The sequence below is a fragment of the Carcharhinus amblyrhynchos genome, chromosome 9 (genome assembly GCF_965287045.1).
Source record: "Carcharhinus amblyrhynchos chromosome 9, sCarAmb.v2.hapA, whole genome shotgun sequence".
Classification (NCBI taxonomy): Eukaryota; Metazoa; Chordata; class Chondrichthyes; order Carcharhiniformes; family Carcharhinidae; genus Carcharhinus; species Carcharhinus amblyrhynchos.
Window position 1 is genome coordinate 54,449,050 of NC_137332.1, and position 25,938 is coordinate 54,474,987.

General features: G+C 42.8%; 1 long non-coding RNA gene across 1 annotated transcript in view; it reads left to right on the forward strand.

Moving 5' to 3' along the window:
* Positions 1-25,938, forward strand: part of LOC145347818 (uncharacterized) — a 98,871-nt gene that overhangs the window by 1,841 nt on the left and 71,092 nt on the right. Inside the window, exon 2 of the long non-coding RNA XR_013887861.1 lies at positions 1,832-1,984. This is a non-coding gene — a long non-coding RNA (uncharacterized LOC145347818). The remainder of the gene's footprint in view (positions 1-1,831; positions 1,985-25,938) is intronic.

Consider the following 25,938-nt stretch of genomic DNA (forward strand, 5'->3'; position numbering starts at 1 on the left):
ACATGCATTAATATCAATGAATTGATAGGAATATCAGTAACAGTTTAAAGATTTTTGAGGAAAGAAGTTGCTTATTGAATGATGCTTTTTCACAAGCACAATGTTAATTGAAGTTTAAAACAACAAAACAAGCTATTTACTTAACAGGAACTCCTTCCTGACTGGAATATGATTTTTAGCTATTAGATTTCTTTGAGTAGTCGTTTAAAATCTGGACAGGATGCTGTCATTTTTATTTCATTTTGTCAATTGACTTCTCAACTTGCTTTTTATGAAAGTTATACTCAAAAAGACTTGCTAACTCCAGATCAGAATTTTTATCCTCCATGTGTTGACTGCTGTTTTCTGTGGCCAAATTCAGTGTTCTACCTGACATTTCATCTCAGATAAAGGCATGTTTTTAACTTTGGGAATAATTCCTTTTTGACTTTAAAATCACAGTACAGCTGCTCTGAAACTTTGATGATATACTCTTTTATGTATTTGCCACGTGAACAACTTTCCTCATTTCACAACCTTTTGAGTTGCCACAAAACTAACAGTAGCTGAGATGGCAGCATAGTGCACATTAGTTAGCACTGCAGCCACACAGCACCAGGGACCCAGGTTCAATTCCTGGTTTGGGTCACTGTCTATGCAGAGTCTGCATGTTCTCCCTGTGTCTGCATGGGTTTCCTCCAGGTGCTCCAGCTTCCTCCCTCAGTCTGAAAGATGTGCTGATTAGGTGCATTGGCCATGCTAAATTCTCCCTCAGTGTACATGGACAGGCACCGGAGTGTAGCAACCAGGGGATTTTCACAGTAACTTCATTGCAGTGTTAATGTAAGCCTACTTGTGACACTAATGAATAAAAACTTTTTAAAAAGCTGATCATTTTGTTGACGTAGTGAATGTGTTCCTAGATTTCTCTGCCTTGTTCTTCAGCTCCTATACTGCCTTCTTTCAGGTATCGTGCTGGATAACTTTTGACTAAGGCACTTCTGAGTGAAATGCCTTTCAAGATGTGGTTTCTTGTCGAATTTCTCATGGTGAATGAGATACACAAGGAGGCCGGCCAAATTTGGGATGAATGTGAATCAGCCTCTTCAGCTTGAAGTTATTGATATTCCTCTCAGATTCTTCTCCTTTTTGACAAAACTTCCTCAAAACAAGGGCAAAAGTGATTTTGTCCCTTTCTTCATTTACCTACTTTCCTGCGTATAATGCACATGCTCACCAACACAGGGCTAGTGCCAGTGTGCTTGTTTATTGATGAATGTGTCTGCTCGTGTGTGCTCACTTCTGTTACAAGATCACTTCTGTTACAATTGGCTACTTAGCATCCTGCTGGTTGAACATCCACCCAAACCTGTTAATACCAATCAATCAGGTTCTGAACATGGAGACCAGACAGAATGCACCATTTTAGGTAAGCTTTTTGAGCAGGTTAACCAGGAACAGAGTGAGTGTAGTATTTTACAGATTAATGTTTCTGTCTGTTGCAATCTACATGATTGGATGGTGGGTGAACGTACAGGGCGCCATTTAGGGACAGCATGGCGGACACAGTAGTTAGCACCGCTGCCTCACAGTGCCAAGGACCCAAGGTTCAATTCCTGCCTTGGGTCACTGTCTGTGTGGAGTCTGCATGTTCTCCCTGTGCCTGCGTGGGTTTCCTCCGGGTGCTCCGGTTTCCCCCCAACAGCCTGAAAGATGTGCTGGTTAGGTGCATTGACCTGAACAGATGCTGGAGTGTGGCTACTAAGGGAATTTCACAGTAACTTATTGCAGTGTTATTGTAAACTTTACTTGTGACTAATAACTAAACTTTCCTTTACTTTCCCTCGTGAAGCATTGGCAGGCAAGAATTCCAAGATAACTGGTGATGGCTCAAACCTTCCAGTCTCCCAATTGTCAGAGATGGGATTTATGTTGGGTGATGGGCATCAGGACCCTGCTGAAGACCTGATATACACACATAGGCTGAAATGGATGGTATTGGCAGGTCAGTGAAAGCTTTGCAGGCAGTGATAATGCACCCAGCATTGCTGCTGACCGGCAGATCCAGGCCAATTATTTTTTAGTATTTCTGCATTGGGAGCACACGAGGGAATAAGACTCTGAAAAGCCATTCGGTCAATGTTTGAGTGGTGTGCTCTTTAGGGAGCCATGTGGGAGCCACAAATCTGACTTCAGGGAGCTGCTTGTGGCTTCTGGGTTGCAGATTGTCAACTGCTGGCCTTTTTTTGCATTTCAACCAATCAGACCAGCTTTAACTTTGTTCTTGTAGATTCTGTTTGTCCTTTGTTGAATTTGTTACTTGCAACAGTAAGCATAGATAACCTCATTGAGGGAATGGCTTTTAATGCCAATAGGTGTAAGTGATCTAAAGCTGAAACACGCTAAGCTGGTATTGGTATTAATATCTCATTCTGACCTTACAGTGTCAGATTCAATAAATCCTCCAAATCAGTTTTCACAATCCTTCCGCCTCCTCCTCTACAAAGACTGACAATATCCAAAAGGTGTTTAAACGAAAGATAATTCATTTTCCCCCCTTAAAAATAGGATTCAGAAGGTGACATTGTCTCACTTGGTAGCTGTTTTTTCCTCTGTGTAGTTTTGAAAATTACTTTGACCAGCTCTCAGATGGTGCACGGATTAACATGTACTGCTCAGTGAGATACAGACTAAGAAGACAAAAGCTGCAGAATCTCGTCAGCTCTGAGTTAGCTATTTTCAGCTGAAGTGGTGGTAGTATTCACCAGTTATCCATAGCACCCTTTTCCTGGACGCTTGTATATATGAGGTACAGGTGGGGCAGGGGAAGTTCCTGGACAAGGACAGGATCTGATTGATGCCTACACAGAGGAACAACAGCTACAGCAAGACCTCCCTACTTTTATATTCAATCCCCCTCGCTATGAAGGCCAGCATCCCATTCGCCTTCCTGACCACCTGCTGCACCTGCAGGCTGGGTTTTTGCGATTCATGCACAAGGACCCCGAGGTCCCTCTGCACTGTCGCCTGCTGCAGTTTTTCGCCACGTAAGTAATAGTCCTTCCTACCATTCTTCCTACCAAAGTGGACCACCTCACACTTGCCAACATTAAATTCCATTTGCCATTTCCTGGCCCATTCGCCCAGCCTATCTAGGTGAGGCCGCAGCTGGAGTACTGTGTGCAGTTTTGGGCGCCGCACCTGCGCAAGGATATTTTGGCCCTGGAGGGAGTGCAGAGGAGGTTTACTAGGCTGATGCCGGAGTTGAGGGGGTTGAGCTATGAGGAGAGGCTGAATAAACTAGGCTTGTACTCGTTAGAGTTTAGAAGAATGAGGGGAGATCTCATTGAGACGTATAAGATGATGAATGGGATGGATAGGATAGAGGTGGAGAGACTCTTCCTGCTCAAAAAAGACAGTAGGACTAGGGGGCACAGCCTCAAGATAAAGGGGAGGCGGTTTAGAACGGAGTTGAGGAGGAACTTCTTCACTCAAAGGGTGGTGAATCTCTGGAATTCTCTGCCCGTTGAAGTGGTGGAGGCTGCCTCGCTAAATATTTTTAAGAAGCGGGTTGATGGGTTTTTGATAAGAGAGGGGATTAAGGGTTATGGGGAGAGGGCGGGAAAGTGGAACTGAGCCACGACAGATCAGCCATGATCTTATTGAATGGCGGGGCAGGCTCGAAGGGCTAGATGGCCTACTCCTGCTCCTATTTCTTATGTTCTTATGTTCTTACAGCTAACTCTTGCTGTCTAGTCTTGTATGAAGAATGACTACCTGAGGCACCACTCCATTCATGGAGTCTCTGAAGTGGACTTGAAGTTGGCCTTTGATGTGTGCACTGTTACTGAGCTATGGATAAACAGTAAATAATTGCCTGAGTTTTCCAGACTGGAATCCCTGGTATCAGGGATACATATAGCTTTATTCCTACATGTTGACATCAATCTTACATTCAGTTGTGCTCAAAACAGTCAATAAGTACATCGTGGGTCCTCCAGGCCTGACCTGAACCTCAATCTCAGGCCTAAACCTGACCTCCTCCCCACACCCTGCAGTCTTGAGTCTACAACTGAATCTCTGCCCACCCCACTCCCCACACTATCTCGAGCCAACAACTGGCCTCTCGTTTCTATGTGATGATATTTGACTGCAGGGTCTGATATTTGACAATTGCCTGTGAAGAACACTGGACTTTCCGTGCATAGTAATAGGTTAATACAACAGGGACAATTCAATACACATCTGAGCATACTGACAAAGAAGCTTGTGACCTACATCACAGATAATAACTCATTCAGGCTTAATTACCTTGGCAGGCAGACAATTCTGCTGAGGGTGATGAATCAAAACTCCCTGGAGAACATCAATATATTCTTATTAAGAATACTAAAGCAACAGAAATCTAGTTAATAACCAATGGTTCAATTAACCAGCAATAAAACTGCATCAGATTATGAGTGAACATGTTGAGACTTGGTCTCAGGAGAAGCTCTCTGGACAGCTCCCTTGATTGGTAATGGTAAAGAAAACAATCATGTGTTAGGTTCAATCAGTATTAACTTGCACATTTCAACAATATTCTTCTAAATGTTAATTAGACCACAAATGAGCACTGAGTCATACATCTTAGGGCACTAATTGTAACTGGATATACAAGTCAAGCAGGAACATCAAATTCCTGAATTGGCACCCTGAATTTGGCATAAAAAGACATGAATCCTTTGCCAAATTATTTTTCTATTTATTTTCTGTTATCAGCAAATTTTGCAACCATACGTTTGGTCCCTTCATCCAAGACATTGATATAGTTAGCAAATAATTAGGTCCCAGCATCGATTCCTGTGACGCTTCATGAGTTACAGTTTGCTAACCCAAAAATGACCCATCTATCCCTACTTTCTGCTTTCTGTTAGCTGACTAATCCTCCTTCCAGGCTAGCAGTTAATGCATACACCACAAGCTCTTATTTTGTAAAGTAACCTTATTGATCACCTTTTGAAAATCCAAGTACATCACATATACAGGTTCCCCTTTTATCCACTTCATTGTTACTTCCCCAAATTACTCTCATAAATTAGCCAAGCATGATTTCCTTTTCCTTTTGACTTGATTATGAAATTCTAAATTTCTTGCTATTATATCCTTAATAATGCATTCCAATACTTTCCAAATATGTTTGCCCATTTCCTTGTTTCTCACTATTAATTGCCCAGTCTCATTCCCCAGGGATCCAACAATTATTTTAGTATCTCTTTTCCTCTTAAATATTTGAAACTCCTGTTATCTATTTTCATATTTCTACGTAGCTTTCTCTCATATTTTAATTTTTCTCTACTTATTATTTTAGTTAACCTTCGCTGGTTGCTAAAATATGTCCAATTTTCTGACTTATCATTAGTCTTTACATTATTGGACACTTTTTCTTTCAGTTCAATGTTATCGTTATCTTCCTTAATTAACCATGGATGGTGCAACTGTCTCATGGATTCATCTTTCTTAATGGGATATATCTTTGCTGAGAGTTATGAAATGTCTGCCACTACTTCTTTATTATCTAACCATTTGATCTATTCTCCTAGTTAGGAAACTCTGTCATCATACATTTAGAATTGCCTTTTTTATATTTAAGACACTCGTCTTGGACCCACACTTCTCACCTCAAACTGAATGCAAAGTTCTACCTATGACCACTGTTGCTGAGAATCTTCTTTTTTATGAGGTCATTAATTAATTCAATTTCATTGCACAAATCTAGGTCTAAAATAGGTAGGTACCTAATCGACACCAGAAGATATTCTCTAGGAAATTGTCCCAAATAAACTCATCTTCCAGGTACCTTTTATAATCTGGTTTGTCCAATCTATATGAAGATTAAAATCAGCCATCATTATTGATCATTATTGTAGTACCTTTCTTCCAAGTTCCCATTAGTTCTTCCGTATTATCAATTTCACAGTGTAACTACTTTCCTGAAACGTATACACTATCTGCACAAGTGACTTTTTAGTTTACTATTTCTTATTTCAACCAAAATTGATTCTATACCTTGATCTTTTGATTTAAGGTAATCTCTCACTATTGTAGTAAAGTCATCTTTAATCAACAGACCTACCTCACCAACTTTTACTGGCTTCCTGTCTTTTGGTTATTATGACCCATTCTACATGATTGTGAGAAACCTACATTTAGCTAAGATCCTGCTATGGGGTGGACAAAATGTATGTGTTCCATTTTGGAGCTGGATGAGCGAGAATAGTTTAATTGGCATCTTTCAAGGCAGGAGGTATTTCAAATATTAATTAGATGACAAATGAATAGTGATTCATCTGCCTCATGGCGATAATTATAACTAGCTATGGTAAGAAGCAGAGGCATTGAATTCCTGACTTTCACCTGAACAAACATTCGATAAGTTTTTGATGATTCTGTGTGTAAATAAACAAGACACTCTCAAACTCCATCCAAGTTAGAACGTTGGCTATTGGGTCGTTTCATTGAAGGTTAGAGGTTATCTAGAGGTTAGGATTGAACATGTCAGGTGAACAAACGTCAGTCAACTCCTCAGAAAACAAAGATTCGCTAAAGCCTGCTCCTCAACCACCAAGATCTAATGTGAACACCTGGACAACGGAAATCATTTCCTATACCTTGGAGACTTATCTAGGCATGGGCAGACATCGACGATGAAATTCAATGACTTCAATGCACTACTACAGTCTTCAGACGCTTGAGAAACAGAATGTTCAAAGACCAAGACCTCAGATCCAGCACATAGCTCATGGTCTACAGAATTTTGGAAAATGACCACCAATGGATCTACTGTACTCCACCACAATCTGCAACCTCATGGCCAGGCATACCCCCCCACTCACCCGTTACCATCAAGCCAGGGGATCAATCCTGCTTCAATGGAGAGCGAAAGAGAGCATTCTAGGAGCAGCACCAGACATACCTAAAAATGAGATTTCAACCTGGTGAAGCCATCAAATAGGACTACTTGCATTAACAGCAAGTAATAGACAGAGCTAAGTTATCCCACAACCAACAAATCAAGTCCAAGCCCTGCAGTCATGCCACATCCCGTCATGATTGTGCTGGACAATTAAACAACTCACTGGAGGAGGAAGTTCCACAAATATCCCCATCCTCAATGATGGAGGAGCCCAACATATCAGTGCAAAAGTTACGGCTGAAGCATTTGCAGCAATCTTCAGCCAGAAGTGCTGAGTGAATGATCCATCTTGGCCTCCTTCAGTGGTTTCCAGCATCTCAGATGCCAGTCTCCAGCTTGATTCGTTCCACCAGATATCAAGAAACAGTTGGAGGCACTGTATACTGCAAAGGTAATGGGCCCTGATAACTTTCCGGCAGTAGTACTGAAGACTTGTGCTCCAGAATTTTCTGCTCCCCTAGCCAAGCTCTTCCAATACAGTTACAACACTGGCACCTATCCTGAGCGACAACGTGGAAAATTTCCCAGGTACGTCCTGTATGTGAAAAGCAGGACAAATCCAACCCGGCCAATTGCCACCCATCAGTCCACTCTCAATCATCAGTGAAGTGATGGAAAGGGTCATCAACAGTGCTATCAAGCAGAATCTGCTCTGTAATGCCCAGTTTGGGTTTCGCCAGGGTCATTCAGCTCCTGGCCTCATTACAGTCTTGCTTCAAACATGGACAAAAGAGCTGAATTCCAGAGGTGAGGTGAGAGTAACAGCTCTTGACATCAAAGCTGCATTTGACTGAATGTGGCATCAAGGAGCCCTAGCAAAACTGGAATCAATGGGTATCGGGGGCAAACTCTCCACTGGTTGGAGTCATACCTGGTACATAGGAAGATGGTTGTGGTTGTGGAGGGTCAGTCATCTCAGCTCCAGGACATCTCTGCAGGAGTCCCTCAGGGTAGTGTCAAAGAACAAACAAAGAACAACACAGCACAGGAAACAGGCCCTTCAGCCCAACGAGCCCACACCACCATTTTAACACTGTGAGTGCCCTCTTCTACCTATGACCTTTGTCTACGCCTATTGGACTCCACAATAATGGAACAATAACCAGATTGAGGGAAGACTAATTTAGGGACAATTTGTTAACACTAATCAGCCTAAGAGCATGTTTTTGGGGTGTGGGAGGAAATCTGAGCACCTGGAGAAAACCCAAACCAGCACGGGGAGAATGTACAAACTCCCACAGACACCGGCCCAAATCCATGTATCTGCACAGCAAACAGTGATAGTCACTGAGCTGTCATGTTGCCCGTCAGCTGGCTCAACCTAGGCACAACCATCTTCAGCTGCTTCATCAATAACTTTCCCTCCGTTATAAGGTCAGAAGTGAGGATGTTTGCCAATAATTGCACAATGTTCAGCGCCATTTGCAACTCCTCACATACTGAAGCAATCTATTCTGAAATGCAACAAGATCTGGACAATTTCCAGGCTTGGGCTGACAAGTGACAAGTAGCATTCACAGCATACAAATGCCAGGCAATGACCATCACCAGTAAAGGGTATTAGCCACCACCCCTTGACATTCAATGCTGTAACCATCACTGAATCCCCCCACTGTCAACATCCTGGGGTTACCACTGACCAGAAGCTCAACTGGACTCACCACATGAACACAGTGACTACAACAGCAGGTCAGAGGCTAGGAATACTGAGGTGAGTAACTCACCTCCTGAATACCAAAGCCTGTTCGCCATCTACAAGGAATAAGTCAGGAATGTGATGGAATACTCCCCACTTGGCTGGATGGGTGCAGCTCCAACAACATTCAAGGAGCTTGACACCATCCAGGACAAAGCAGCTTGCATGATTGGTATACCATCCACAAACACATCTACAAACACCCACTCCTTCCATCACTGATGCTCAGTAGCAACACTGCGTACTATCTACAAGATGCACTGCAGCAATTCACCAAAGATCCTTAGACGTCACCTTCCAAACACATGGTCACTTCCATCTAAAAGGACAAGGGCAGCAGATACACCACCACCCGTAAATTCCCCTCCTGCACTCTCCATTGAACCAGAGTTGATCACTGGCTTGGGGGTAATGGTTGAGTGGGGGATATGCTGGGCCGTGAGGTTACAGATTGTGCTGGAGTACAGTAGATCCATTGGTGGTCATTTTCCAAAATTCTTTGGACTCTGGAATGGTTTCGACAGATTGGAAGGTATCTAATGTAAGCCTGCTATTCAAACTCACCATCCTGACTTAGAAATATATTGCTGTTCCTTCACAGTTGCTGCGTCAAAATCCTGGAATGCCCTCCCTAACAGCATTGTGGGTCAACCCACAGCACATGAACTGCAGCGGTTCAAGAAGGTGGCTCATCACCACCTTCTCGAGTGCAACTGGGGATGGGCAATAAAGACTGGCCGGCTAGCAATGCCCATGTCCCACAAATTAAAAAAAAACTATTCCTTGGGCCATTTCCTTATATACTCTGGGATGAAGATTATCAGGTCCTGGAGAATTATCTACCTTCAATGCCAGTAATTACCTCAAACCATTTCTCTACCAATGCTGATTTCTTTCAACTCCTCACTAAAGCTTGTGTTCCTCAGAACTTCCAGTACATTATTCATGTCTTCCTTTGTGAAGATAGAAAAAAAATCTACCAATTTAGTCCTTCAATTGTTCCCTGTTACAAATTCTCTTGTTTCTGACTTTAAGAGGCCTTCATTTGTTTTTGTCAATCTTTTTCTCTTCACATACCTATAGAAACTTTTACAGTGAGTTCTTATGTTCTCCGCTAGCTTATTTCCATGCTCTATTTCCTCTTTCTTCATCAATCCCTTGGTTTGCTTTGCCAAATTTTAAACTGTTCCCAATCCTCAGATCTATTGCTTTTTCTTGCCAATTTGTATGCTTCTTCTTTGAACCTAATACTATCCCTAATTTCCCTTGGTTTGATCATAGTTCCCTTTCCACTCGTGCGCCAAATAGGAATAAACAACTTTTGGTGTTCACCTATTCATCCCTTGAATGTCTGCCATTGCCTGTCCACTGTCCTTTCAGTAATGTTTTCCAGTCCATTATAGCCAACCCATGCCTCATACCTTCGTAGTTACTTTTATTGAGATTCAGGACCCTGGTCTCAGAATCAACTACCTTGGAAAAGAATTCCATCATATTATGGTCACTGATCCCCAAGTATTCTCTCACAACTAGATTGCCAACTAATGCTTTCATATTACCCATTCCAAGATGGCCTGTTCCTTTATTGGTTCCTCAATGTATTAGTCCAGAAAACCATCCCATATACACCCCAGAAATCCTTCTCTATTGTAGTGACTTATTTGGCTCACCCAATCTATATGAAGATTAAAGTTCCTTTACCATATGCATCTCTGATTTCCAGTCTAATGCTATTCCCAACATTAAGAAGTCTCACAACACCAGGTTAAAGTCCAACAGCAGTTTATTTGGCAGCACTAGCTTTCGGAGCCTCAAGCTTCAGGTGAGTGAGGTCTTGTGTTCACAAACACAGCACATAAAGACACAAACTCAATTTACAAGATAATGGTTGGAATGCAAGTCTCTATGGGTAATCAAGTCTTTAAGGTACAGACAACGTGAGTGGAGAGAGGGTTAAGCACAGGTTAAAGAGATGTGAATTATCTCCAGACAGGACAGTTAGTGAGATTTTGCAAACCTAGGCAAGTTGAGGGGGTTACAGATAGTGTGACATGAACCCAAATGGCTACCATTCCCAACATTACCATTATAGTTTGGTGTTCTGTACATCACATCCACAAATACTTTTTTGTCCCATGGTGTTTCTTAACTTGACCCATAAAGATTCCACATCGTCCGTGCTAATATCCTTCCTCAAGGCAGAGGTCTTGATTCTTGATTTTTGATTAGCAAGTGAGTCAAAGGAGAGCGGGTTAGGCAGTAAAGTGATGCTGAGATTGCAATCAGATTAGCCACGGTCTTACTGACTGCAGAGCAAGCTCGAGGGACCAAATGACCTACTCCTGCCCCTAATTTGTAGGTTTGTATGTCTTTCTTATCCTCAACAACCTTCTGTGGCAATTCTTTTCAATCTCTTGAACTGCTGGCTCAAAATGTAAAGAAACGTTTGGTGCTTACAAAAAGGGTTTCTTTGGTGAGTCAAAATTCCTGTAATAATAAATTAACCTTCTTGCTATTGTCAGCCTTTCTCGTGGTAACCATCTGAGCTTTTAAAGCGGGCCCCTGCTATGAAGTTGTGGGTCTGTCACTTTCCAGTAATTAGTGTAATTACAAACCTTTGGAGCCAAAGCAACAAGTATCCTTTGAAGGTTGGCAGGAGGCATTTATAACCCAGTGTCGCTGATATACCAGTGTTGCTCTTTTATAGCTGCAGGCTATTGGTGGTTTACTGGAAACATTCCTGCATAATAGAGTTAGTTTGAGAAACAGCCTGCTAACCCACAGGCTTGGAAAAAGTCGGCGCTGGCACCTGATTGCAACGCATAATTACAACATTGCAACCAAGACAGGGGGACAGTGCCAAACTTTGAGTGTTCTGAGAAAGTGTGTCGGCCATATAATTTCTAAACCTGTTTTCCTTTGCCTTAATCATTTGAGTTCCCAAAAATCAGTAAAATTATGCTTTTTGTAATGAAACATATGAGTGCTAGTAGGTATTCTATTTCAAACCATATGGTATTTTGATTCACTTGTTTTTAGCATGCTAGGATTTCACTATGCAGCAGTTTAATGATTTAATTCAATCCTATTAAAAACAAGAGTTATAGAAAATGTCACTTACTTCTGACGAGGGAATGATAAATGGAGGGATTCTCTGCTTTTCTTGATTTATATTAATAATCTGGACTTGGGTGTACAGGGCACAATTTCAAAATTTGCAGCTGATGCAAGACTTGGAAGTATTGTGAACTGTGAAGAGGATAGCGATAGGCTTCACAGGGATATAGACAAGGAGGTGAAGTGTGCAAACACATGGCAGATGGAATTTAAAGTAGAGAAATGAGAAGCAATGCATTTTATTCAGAAGAACGAAGATGACAAAAATGAAAGGGTATAATTCTAAAGGAAATGCAGGAGCCGAGAGACCTGGGTGTACATGTGCATAAATCATGGACAGTGGCAGAACAGGTTGGGAAAGCAGTAACAAATTATGCTGAATCCTATGTTTTATACACAGGGCCACAGAGTAAAAAAACAGTAAGTAAGCTCTGAATAAAAGAGCTTAAGTTAAGAGCCTCCATAAAACACTGGTTCAACCTCAAAGAGAAGGATGTGGAGGATTTAGAAAGAGTGAAGAAAAGATTGATGAGGATGGATCTGAGGATGAAAGGCTTCGGTTCAGTAGATCGATGGGCAAAGTTAAGGCTGTCCACCTTGAAGAAGGGAAGGTTGAGAGGAGATTTGTTAGATATGTTCAAAACCAGGAGAGGTCTGGAAAGTGTAAATGGGAAGACTTTGTTCTGTCGGCAGAAGGTTGAGAACAATAAAGTGATCAACAAAAGGACCAGAGGTGACATGTAGAGAAACCTCTTTTGCAATAAGCGGTTTGGATTTGGAAACTGCTGGAGACTGATTTAATTGCAGTTTTTAAAAGGATAATTGGATAATTATCTGAAGAGAAGATTTTACAGGGTTACAGGGAAAAGGTGGAAGAATGGGAACAGCTGAGTTGCTGTTATAGAGAACTGACACTGAGACAATGTGCTAAATAACCTCCTTCTGTGTTGTGGCCATTCTACGATTCTAGCACAGATACATTCATGGAACTTGATCAACACGAGAGAGGAAGAAGCTGAAGATTACCCTGATAGTGTGATCAAGAAAGTGGGAGAGAGCATGTTTGGAACTTAAACATGAAGATAGATGAGGTGGGTGGAGATGGGCCAAATGGCCAGTCTCTGTGTTGTAAATTTCATGTAAAGCCCCAGCAGAGAATATAGACACCGTGCCACATTTCACACCCACAGGCATCAAAGACAAAGAATTAATGTTCAATAGGCAAACGCAGCAGGCTGGTTGAGAAGGTCCTGGGAAGACACTGAAATATCTATTTATGAGAAAACTGTGCAGGGAGTTATCATAGAATCCTAACGTGCAGAAGGAGGCCATTCAGGCCATTGAGTTTGCACTGACCACAACCCCACCCAGGCTCTATCCTCATAATCCCATACATTTACCCTAGCTAGTCCCCCTGACACTAAGGGGCCATTTAGCATGGCCAATTCACCTAACCCGCATATTTTTGGAGTGTGGAAGGAAACTGAAGCATCTGGAGGCAACCCATTCAGAAACAGGGAGAGCGTGCAAACTCTAAACAGACAGTAACCCAAGCTGGGAACCAATCCCAGGTCCCTGGTGCCGTGAGGCAGCAGTGCTAACCACAGTGTTACAATGCCGCCTGTAAGGTCTGTGTTTTCTTTAGAGCCAGGAGCTGAATAGGAGGGTTACTATTCTTGCTGCTAAACATAGGCTCAGAAACATTCAGCAGCAGCAACGTGAGACCCGAGGCCCTAGGCCTGCTCCACCACATCTTAACCTCCCCAGGCTCTGGATTCATAGGCACAGTGTGAGCTCCTGACATTCTGGTCAACTTTTACCATCCAGCCTGAACACAAACTCTGGAGCCAGTTGGAACGTTGGTGTTTATTGCAAGAGGAATCAAGTATAAGAGTAGGGTTTTGCTACCTTGCGCATGACCTTAGTGAGATCACAACAGAAATACTGAGTACAGTTTTGATGTCTTCACTTAAAAAAGGATATAATTTCATTAGAGGCTGTTTGGAGAAAGTTCACTTGACTGATTCCTGGGTTTGACCTTATGAAAGATTGGATAAGTCATGCCTGTATCCATTAAAGTTTAAAAGAATGAGAAGTCATCTTATAGAAACATCTAAGGTCCTGGAGAGACTTGACAGGGTGGATGCTAAGAGAACTTCTTCCCTTTTGGGGAGCCAGGGAACATAATTTTGAAATTAGGGATCCTCAGTTTAAGACTATGATAAGATTTTTTTTCTTTCAGGAGGTTATTGGTCTTTGGAATCTCTTCCTCAGAGATTGACAAGGGAGTCAAAAGGTTATGAGGAACAGATAGGAAAAGAGTAAAAGACACATCAACTATGATCTTATTCAATGATGGAGGAGACTTGAGGAGGTGAATTGCCTAAGCTGCTCCTAAATTTTGTGCTTGTACACTCTGTCCCATGTTTGCTAACATTTTAGTTCTCTCTGAATGAGACTGCTGTAAAGTTCCAAACAAAGAGCAGTTGTGTTCAGTTGGCTGACACGTTCTCACAACTAGCTTGAGGTTAGCCTAGCTCTTTTCACTTTGGGCATTTACAGGAACTCTCATCAAAGCACTTTAACTGGACTTCATTCAAGTTCAGGCCCCAGAGACAGAAAGACTGTGTTACGTCTCTGCCATTCCATGAGAATAATCAAAAACAAAGCCATATCACTCAATCTCTTTGTTATAGTCTTCCATTTCTCCCTGTTTTGTAAAATAATCCTGCACAGACTCTTTAAGCTGCCATCACTCATTAGAATTGATATTTAATCATTTAAATTGGACATGGGCAGGCTTGGCAGCCCAACCAATGAAACTGACAGATAGGATTAAGATTTTATTTTTCTGTAGTTTCACCATTAGGTGCATTACTTTCCATCAAGTTGAACTGGTTGCTAGAAGCTTTGTAAACCACTGTATGTGTGAGAATTTAATTGCAACAGTAACATCTTGCATTTATTGAATGTCTTTAATAAAGTAAAATGTACCAAGATGCTTCACAGGATCATTATCAGACAAAACCAAGGTCTCCGGATCAAAAGAAGAAGCTATTTATTGAACAGCAGGTTCCCCACATTTTGCCTCATTTTGGATTCTGTTTCTTTCTCATTCATTCTTCCTTCCTTAACTAGTTTAAATGGGCTGAAGTTTACCAGGCCTTTGGGGACAGGCTGGAAGGTAGAAACCTGATGAAATAGTGTGCTTGATGCCTTCCACTGTCATACCATTTTGTCATCAGTGTGGAAGATGGTAGGTGTCTTGTCCACTTGGAGTTGAATGGAGCATTTCAGTGGCCAGTTCAAAGCCTTTCTGCCATTTTTTCAGTGGCTGCTGGGAAGTGCTACCCCATAAGAACTCATATTCCAGCTTTCAATTGAAATTGTGTATATTTAATTAACACAAAAACTGTTTATTTATTAATACAAAAGAAGGGGAGGAGTGTGGTGTACCTGAATCTCACTGCCAATGAATGACCACTTCAGGGCTTCATCCTACACTGCACGGATTAACATAGTTGCAATGGACCTGCTTTCACCATCCAACAGATAAAGCTGTGCAGGCTGCTTGCCACCTCAGGTGGTTAGAGTGCAGCCAGTGCCTGATCGAGGGACTAGATATCGGGAAGCGGGGACCTGCTGAGAGCCAATTCCCCGTCCTCACTTTTGACCCCCTCCCCACCTCTCTCCCCCTGCGATTCTCCCTCGTGGACCTTCCCCCCCCCCCCCCCCCCAACTGCCCCCACTCATCCTGCCAACCTTACTCACCTGTAATCTGGGCCCTCTGCTACAGCCTCCTCAGGGGCGGCACAGTAGCACAGTGGTTAGCAGTGCTGCCTCACAGCTCCAGAGTCCTGGGTTCAATTCCCGGCTCGGGTCACTGTCTGTGTGGAGTTTGCACATTCTCCTCGTGTCTGCGTGGGTTTCCTCCGGATACTCCGGTTTCCTCCCACAGTCCAAAGATGTGCAGGTTAGGTTGATTGGCCACACTAAGAAATTGCCCCTTAGTTTCCAGGGATGTGCGGGTTAGAGGGATTACTGGGTATAATATGGAGGGATATGGGAGTAGGGCCTGGGTGGGATTGTGTTCGGTGCAGACTCGATGGGCCGAAGGGCCTCTTTCTGCACTGTAGGGTTCAATGATTCTATGATTAGCCAGTGACTCTTGCCAGGTGGAACCTTCATCACTGGATCTTGATTTCAGGGGAAGGATCATTCCCCTGATCACTGATCAAATGGCATGTGGTTCTGTAGGCCCTCCTGAAAAGAGGCACCACGGGCTCTCACTGACTCTTCAGCTGAGAGGCTAGAAACCCAATGGCACAATGAGATTCCACCCATGGACTCCTTTTAGCTGTACAGACTCAGCTCCAATAATCTTCAGGACACTTTTACTGACTACCTGCGTCCCACCTAAAACCATCTACAGTACTTTGTCCTGTGGATAGCTTTACAATTCACATAAAACAGCAAGAAAGATGTTAATAACCAGAATGAAAGCTTTAATACACATTTTATTTTAAATTCTTGATATTCAACAAATGATTTATTTTCAAGTTGTACACCTTTTTTCATGTAATTGTAAAGTCAAATGATAAATTCCTATAGAACAATTAAATTCATACAGTCATACCACATTTTAACGGTTTTTTAAAAAAATGATGCTTTCAGAACTGGTATAATCCAGGGAAACTGAGAGCATTTATGAATGGAGAAGGTGAATTGACTGATATGCTGAGTTTAGCCCCAGTATGTGCATTTTGGCACCAAAAACTGGGGTTTTCTCAAACACTGAATTGACTTATATGCCACAACCCATGGTGTCGCTTTAAAAAAAAGAAACATTATACATAAAAGTGCATTCTGCGTAACTTCACAAGTTTACAGATTGCTACCATCATCTTCAGCTCTCTCTTTAAGTCATTTCAAAATGGAAAATATTATGAAAGGGGTATGCCAGCCTTGCAGCTAAAGGTCCACAGCTGTTTGCTGCCACCAGATTAACCTTAAACAACACCGCTGCCTCACAGAGCCAGGGACCTGGGTTCAATTCTAGGTGGCTGCATGGAGTTTGCACTTTCTCCCAGTGTCTGTATGGGTTTTGTCTGGGCACTCTGGTTTCCTCCCACAGTCCAAAAACATGCTGGTTAAGTGGATTAGCCATGATAAATTGACTCTAGTGTCAGGGGATTAACAGGGTAAATACGTGGGGTTATGGGAATAGGGCCTGGGTGGGATTGTTGTCGGTGCAGACTCGATGGGCCAAATGGCCTCCTTCTGCACTGTAGGAATTCTATGATTTTTAACATCACGGCAGAGACACTGGTGTAGCACGGTTACTGTAACTTGTGAGGTCAGAAACCTCCTGTTGATTGCCACTGATCCAATTTTTCTCCTCGTTTGGACTCTGAATGTTACCATGAAATTCTGAGTGAGAGCAAGACTTTTTGAGTAAGTGTGACCGAATATGGAGCAACTGAAGGAGTGAGACAATTTGTGTGAGTGACTGAGTGTATCAGTAAGTAAGTGATCATGAGAGAGTTACCAAGCCTTTGGGAATGGGCTGGGTGGCAGGAAGGCTGACAAAAAGGCATGGGCTGACATTGGCAGCTGGTGGTGCACCCAACATTCCCCTGTCACCATACCATTTTTTCAACGGTGGGAAAGCTGGGAGCCAAATTGAGCCAGAGTGGCCAACAAATGGCCTTCACGCCCCTGCTGGCACTGGGGTTAGGGTGGGAAGGCTGGGGGTGGGGAGGAGAGGTGGATTGTGCGGGGGGGGGATTGCCGTCATTTGGGAGGAATGTTTACTGAAAGCCAGCATTCTCTCAGCAGACAGTGGCAGTGGGGATCTCCTTTATAGGCACTCCTTGGCCCACAGAGAGACACCCTGATGGCATTGGCTGCTCCCGTGGCACACTCACCGATGCGCCCTCATCTTGCAGGCACATGCCCTGCAATGGCCACTCTTAGCGGTGGAGCTGCGGTGGTGTCAGCCTTCTGATTGGGTTGGAATCTCTATGGTGTTTTGGGTGCAGTTGGCAGGTGTGCCACCATCTTTAATAAGGCTGGCAGGCAGTCAGTTAGCAGCTGGTTAATTGGCTGTTGCCTCTTCAGATCCTATTGTTGATCCCACATTCAACCCCAGTGATGGGAAATGAGCCTCTGTTATGTCAGTGAGTGAGTGAGAGTGTGGATATGTGAGTAAACTCTGACCTCAATGCTCACCTCTACCCTACTTACCCTCCCACAGCCATTGCTAAGGTTGGAGAAGGCGAATTGAGTTCTGAATCAGTTAACTACTGAAATATTACACATGACATCACTGCAGCGAAGATAGCTTCTGAGTTTCCATAGTTGCCTATGTTTAACTTTTACTTTATATTTGTTCTATGTCATTCGTCAGTATGTTATTACTTCTTTTTACCAGGATGCTGCCTGGTATGGAAGGGCTGTCTTACGAGGAAAGATTGAATGAACTTGGGCTGTTTTCCCTTGAGAGACGTCGGCTGAGGGGGGATCTAATAGAGGTTTATAAGATTATGAAGGGGATAGATAGAGTAAATGGTGGTAAGCTTTTTCCGCTATTAGAAATGGATAGAACGAGGGGTCACGGGCTTAGGGTGAGGGGGGCTAGGTATAAGACAAATATTAGAGGGCAGTTTTTCACGCAAAGGGTAGTGGGGGTGTGGAATGCACTGCCGAGTAAGGTGGTGGAAGCAGGCATGCTAGGGTTGTTTAAGAGTCACTTAGACAGCCACATGAGCGGGCTACATATAGGGGGATATAGTAGGCCTTACTAAACATTGTAGGCTTGGGAATACGTTTTGCCTCAGGGATGTTAGTCTTTGCCTGTTTAATAATGAATTTTTTTGTCTCCACAGGCATTTAAGTCCAGCAAGGGGCATGCATGCGGCAGGTTGTAGTGGGCTGCTCTTGGACGTTGCTTCGGGAGTTGCCTATTGCTTCATGTCGTTAGTGTGCTTAAACTGGACCATCTCGAGGGCAACATGACAGCTCAGAGACTATCTCTGTTGCTGTGCGGACACATGGATTTGGGCCTGCGTCTGTGGGAGTTTGCACGTTCTCCCCGTGGTTGTGTGGGTTTCCTCCGGGTGCTCCGGTTTCCTCCCACATCCCCAAAGATGTGCTTTTAGGCTGATTGATTGGGTACTACATTGTCCCTAAATTGGACCTCCCTGATCCTCGCACATTAGGCGTAGACTAAAATCATGAATAGGTCACTGAGACAGTGGGACGGCGGCGCGGGCTCGTTGGGCCGAAGGGCCTGTTTCCCGTGCTGTGTTGTTCTTTGTTCTTTGTTCTTTGTTCTTTTAATTTTGGCAACTATTACCGTATTTCCCACTGTAAACATGCCTTTCTTTAATCACACGTCTGTGAACTGAACACCAAATGAAGTAAGCAGCATTTGGTGTCATTGTCTGGTAAAATATAGGGATCCAAAGCTGAACTTTTAGCATGGCCCCTCTACAAGATATAGAAGTTGGCTGGTAAGGTTCTCAAATGCAGGAACAAACATTTCTGAACAAAATACATTTAGTCCCACAGAGGAAAAGACCTGAAAATCGAGATCAGTTAGGGGATTTTCACAGTAACTTCATTTTAGTGTGAATGTAGACCTACGTCTGACTAACAGATAAACTTTACTTTTACTCTACAAGCATTGCCCAAATGCTGCAGCTAACAACAGAGCAAGATGCAGACAGTCAACATTGAGGCCACTAGAGGGAGTGCTGGTCCTTCAGAAGAGTTGGTTCTATTTCTGAACCGAGAATATAGAAGGATTAAGGAAGAAGCCAAGGACAGGAAGTTTACACATAGTGTATCACTAGAAATGTTAAATTTAAATGATGTTAGTTTGTAATATGCAACAAGGTATTTATTGCATTTTTACATCTTCAGAAAGAATTACATTAGAAATTGCAAAGATTGCATGATTGTGTGTTTTTAAATGTGCTTGGTGGAATTTTCTGCAAAAGTGGCAGTGTCAGGTTCAGTCAGAGAACTGTTGTGTTTCTCCCCAGAGATACAGGCAAATTTCCCGATGAGGTAGACCCTCATGTTGCTGTCATTGTGAGAGGTGGGCTCTAAAGACACTGCCAAACCTGGGTCCACAGGTTAAAAAGAGCACCTCCCACTCTCAAATTTAACTTAAAGACCCCCCTCCCCCATCTCCCCCACAACGAACATTGGGAGACCCCCTCCCCAGCATTAATGGCATGATTCCCCCCATTCCACAACATAGATCACTGTCACGGTCCGCCTGCACATCCCACTCTCTGCAACATAGATCATCGTTATGAGTGCCCTGCACACCACATTCTCCACAACATAGATCATTGTTATGAATACCCCCCACACAAATATAGATCACTGTCATATTGTCATGACCCCCCCCACCACAAACAGAGATCATCATGATGAACCCCTGCAGCCCTCTGCAATAAACATAGATCACTGTCATGAACACCCCAGCCCCCCCAAGTATAGACTACTGTCATGACCCTCCCCCTTGATTGTAGATCACCATCATGAACCCCCACCCCTGGGCATAGGTCACCAGGTTGGCACTGTTAGGTTGACATGCCAGAGTGCCAGGGGCTAGTACCAGGGCACTGCCCTGCAATGCCTTTGAGCATCCAGGGGCTACAATAACCTCCGAGCACCAATCTATTGAACCTCCGCTGTACAGTTTCCAAGATAAGTACATCCTTCTTTAAATGTGGAGACTGAAACTACACAGTGTTCCAAGTATGGTCCCATCAAAGCTCTGTACAATTGCAGCCAGACTCCTTTACGCTTGTCATCCAATTCCCTTCAAATAAAGACTAGCATGCCATTTCCTATTTGCCTGCTGTAGCCATGCATTACCTTTCTGTGTTCCTTGCATGAGTACACCCAAGGTCCACTGAACATCAAGATTTATATTCTGTGTTTCTATTCTGACTACCAAAGTGAATAACCTCCCACGTCTCCACATTTTAATCCATCTGCTACCTTGGTGCCCACTCACTTAACCTGTTTATGCCTCTTTTCAGCCTCTTTTGTTCTGATCACAGCTTACATTCCAGCCTAGTTCTGTATGATCAACAAACTTAGGTACATAACTCTTGGTCTTCTTATCTTGGTCATTAAAATAGATTGTAAATAGCTAAGGCTCTAGCACAGGTCCTTGCAAAATCCCACTTGCCACTGCTGCCATCTTGAAAATGTCTTGCATCAACCATGCTATGCTGAATGTCTATGAACCAATCCCGATTTATGCCAATAGGTTACCCTAACTCCATGGATCCTTATCTTGTGTATTACATAAGAACATAAGAACATAAGAAATAGGAGCAGGAGTAGGCCAACTAGCCCTTCGAGCCTGCCCCGCCATTCAATAAGATCATGGCTGATCTGTCTTGGCTCAGTTCCACATTCCCGCCCTCTCCCCATAACCCTTAATCCCCTCTCTTATCAAAAACCCATCAACCCGCGTCTTAAAAATATTTAGCGAGGCAGCCTCCACCACCTCAACGGGCAGAGAATTCCAGAGATTCACCACCCTTTGAGTGAAGAAGTTCCTCCTCAACTCCGTTCTAAACCGCCCCCCCTTTATTTTGAGGCTGTGCCCCCTAGTCCTGCTATCCTTTCTGAGCGGGAAGAGTCTCTCCACCTCTATCCTATCCATCCCATTCATCATCTTATACGTCTCAATGAGATCTCCCCTCATTCTTCTAAACTCTAACGAGTACAAGCCTAGTTTATTCAGCCTCTCCTCATAGCTCAACCCCCTCAACTCCGGCATCAGCCTAGTAAACCTCCTTTGCACTCCCTCCAAGGCCAAAATATCCTTGCGTAAGTACGGCGCCCAAAACTGCACACAGTACTCCAGCTGCGGCCTCACCAATGCCCTATACAGCCGCAGCAAGACCTCCCTACTTTTATATTCAATCCCCCTCGCTATGAAGGCCAGCATCCCATTCACCTTCCTGACCACCTGCTGCACCTGCAAGCTGGGTTTTTGCGACTCATGCACAAGGACCCCGAGGTCCCTCTGCACCGTCGCCTGCTGCAGTTTTTCTCCACGTAAGTAATAATCCTTCTACCATTATTCCTACCAAAGTGGACCACCTCGCACTTGCCAACATTAAATTCCATTTGCCATTTCCTGGCCCATTCGCCCAGCCTATCTAGATCCTTCTGCAGACTCTCACCACCCTCCGCACAATTTGCCTTTCCACCAATCTTGGTGTCATCAGCAAATTTCGACACCCTACACTTGGTTCCCTCCTCCAGATCATCTATATAAATGGTAAAAAGCTGAGGCCCCAGCACCGACCCCTCGGGCGCTCCACTAGTCACCATCCGCCAATCCGAATAGCACCCATTGACCCCCACTCTCTGCCTCCTATTTGACAACCAGCCCTCTACCCACGCTAACACCCTACCCCCAACTCCATGCCCCCTTACTTTCTGCAATAACCTCTTGTGAGGTACCTTGTCAAACGCCTTCTGAAAATCAAGAAAGACCACATCCACCGGCTCTCCTCTATCCACCGCCCTAGACACATCCTCATAGAACTCCAGTAAATTTGTCAGACTTACCCTTTTGTGTGGCATTTTTCACAAGTCTTTTGGAAATCCAAGTATACAACATCTACTATTTCCCCTTCATCTACAATTCCAGTTACTTTTTTTGACTCTTTCACAGGATGTGGGCATCGCTGGCTAGGCCAACATTTATTGCCCCTCCCAAATTGCCCTTGAGAAGGTGGTGGTGAGCTGCCTTCTTGAACTTCTGCAGTCCATGTGGTGTGATTAGAGCCACAGTGCTATTAGGGAGGGAGTTCCAGACCAAAAATCCCAGTAGATTTGTCAAATACAATTTTTCATCCATATATTGCCTTTGTCTGATCGAAATGACTTTCTATGTGAGTTAATTTCCCCTAAATAGGAGATGCCAGCGTTTTCCTGACAACTGATGTCAAGCCAGCTGGTCTTTGCTTCTAGGCAGGTTTAAAACTGAGAATAATTAATTGACGTTAGGACAGTGTTTTAAAAATTACACAACTGAAAGCAGGTATATAGAAGTAAGGTGACAAGCAACAATGATTTAAGATGGAACTATGTTCCCAGTAGGATGCAGGTCATGAAGAATCACAGGAGTTGTGTCAGAGAAATGTCAGGATTCTTCTGCCCTCATACAGAAGATGGGGGATCATATTGTTTAGTTACTTTTCAGATGAATCATACCTTAATGTCGTTCAAATCCTTTTGTTACATCAATCCTTTTCAAATTCTCAATAGAGACTTGCCTACTCTCTGTTATTCTGTTAGGTGGCTAAAATGATTGCAGTGGTTCGAAGGTGGGGTTCATGGAAGAGATATTTACATTTATTCTCCATAACAGAAACTTGAATCTGTCACAGATTTGAGCAAAATAAAATTATGTAAAGGTAAAGTTACAGCACAGTAAAAATTCAGTGCAACCCCAATGTGATGCAAAGTAGTGATAAGCTCAAGTCAAATCAAAAACTGTAAAAAAATGAATGACTCCAGCACTGGGGTTTAAATGTCTCTCATTTATTTTTGAATATTAATGACATCAATGAATAAACTTTTCACCAGTAAACCTGAGCTAGTTATACTGTCAGCCCAATACACTCACAATTCAGTATGCTAGTCCTTACAATATTGCATCAAAAATTTGAAATCGCTTTTCAGTTTTAAGTTTATTTATTACTGTCACAAGTAGGCTTACATTAACACTGCAATGAGGATACTGTGAAAATCCCCTAGTTGCCGCACTCCGGCACCTGTTTAGGTACACTGAGGAAAAATTTAGCATGGCCAATGCACCTAACCCGCACATCTTTCAGACTGTGGGAGGAAACTGGAGCAAACCTATGCAGACACGGGGAGAACATGCAGATTCCACATAGGCAGTCACCCAAGCTGAGAACTGAACCCGGGTACCTGATGCTGTGAGGCAGCGGTGCTGACTACTGTGCTACTGTGTTGCCCATGCATTTTCTAAAAATATCTAATGTTAATATTAGTTTCCTACAGCAAATGCAATCTGAAATAGGAAACATGCCATTCTTTGAATTGCTGCTGACCTTTCTCTGTTTGTAAATACTTCCCATGTCTGTTAAAGAAAGCTAAACATTAACAGATATGAGCAAATGGTTTTCATTCCATTCTGCAAACTTAATATCCAACAAGATAAGTTGTAAGATGAAAATGGTGTCCCATAACACCCACTACATCCAGGTTTGAACCTTTATTTAACCATTAAATGCATATTTGTATCTGTCTTCTACTTGATATTATTGACTGGGGCGTTTCAGTCCGTATTTCTATCTAATGTGCCGGATCTATTGTCCTACATGAAATCAGAGCTAAGATTCCTTACACCAGAGAGCCTCTGAATTGAAAGTCATAATAAATGGCATACTTGCACTTGGAATAATGGTTCTTATTCATCAAATGGAATTGCAAGTTAACTAAAACTAGCACTTGAAAACTATAGAACTTCCCCTTTCAATTATTAATAACATTTGCTTCTTCCTTAACTTTTATTAGTTCAGGGAAATGCATTCTAATGAATTGTCTTTAGGCTAAATTCAAAGGTATTATAAACTCTATTGTTATTTACGGGAAGTTGAGCAGTTTAAATTACTTCATTAAGATGCATAACAGATACTTATGGTTCACTTGAGCAGTAGGCATATAACAAAAAGGCATTGATCTAATATCGTTATATCACAAAGCACTGCTACTCAATACGGCACACATGATACACACAAAAATAAATTTGACCTAGTTATTGCCCCTTTTCTGCTACCTAATGTGAAAAAAACAGCTGCAAGAAATGCAAAACAAAGACTTTAGAAATAATGGAAAAAATCAGTAAACGTGGTTTAGCATCTCTAGATAGAAGTGACAGGTTAAAATTTCAACTGGCCTTCATCACAGTCAAAATATATCAACCCCATTTCTCTTGCTGCTTTTAACACGGTGCTCGGTGCTTAACTTTCTCTTCTTAGACCTACAGAACCATAGAAAAATTACAGCACAGAAGGAGGGCATTCAGCCCATCTTGACCATGTCAGTCCGAGGACACCCAGGTGCCCTTTCTAATCCTGCTTTCCTGCACCTGGCCCATAGCCTGTAGCTTACAGCAATCAAGGTGCAGATCCTGGTACTTTTTAAATGAAATTAGGGTCTCTGCCAACTTTGGGCAGCAAATTCCAGACACCCATCACTCTTTGCATTAAAAAAGTTCTTCCTCATGCCCTCTCTACACCTATGCCAATTATCTTGAATCTATATCTAGTGGTTCTAGATCTCCACTAAAGGAAATTTTATCTTGTCCACTCTATCTCTTCCACTCATAATTATGTACACCTCTATTAAGTCACCCGTCAGCCTTCATTCTAGGAAAATAATCCCAACCTATCCAATCTTTCCTCATAGATACACTTTTCTAGCCCTGGCAACATTCTTGTAAACCTCCTCTGCACTCCCTCTAGAGCAATTATGTCCTTCCTGTAATACGGTGACCAGAACTGCACACAATATTCCAGTTGAGGCGTCACCTGTGTTTTATTCAATTCCAACATCCTGACTTTTATATTCTATTCCTCTGCCAGTGAAAGAGAGCATTTTATTTGCCTTCTTTTCAACTTTGCCTACTTGAGCCTTTAGGGACCTGTCTACTTGTACACCAAGATCTCTCACTTCATCTACCCTTCTTAGTATATTCCCATTAATTGTGTTATCCCTATAACTGTTTTGACCTCCATAAATGCATTACCTCACACTTGTTAAAATCTATCTGCCACTTCACCACCAATCCATCGATATTGTTTCGTATACCATTGCTACCCTCTACACTATCCACTATTTGGCCAATCTTTGTGTCACCTGCAAATTTTCCAATCGTGCCCCCAGTGTTCATGTCCAAATTGTTAGTATATAACAGAAACAGCAAGGATCCCAACACCAAACCCTGTGGGACACCACTTGATCCATTCACAAGAGTATCCTTCAACCATTATCCTTTGTTTCTTGTTACTAAACCAACTTTCTTTCCAATTTACCATGTTGCCCAGTATCCCATGGGTTTTACTTTATTGACCAATCTGCCATGTGGGGCCTTGTCAAATTCTCGGCTAAA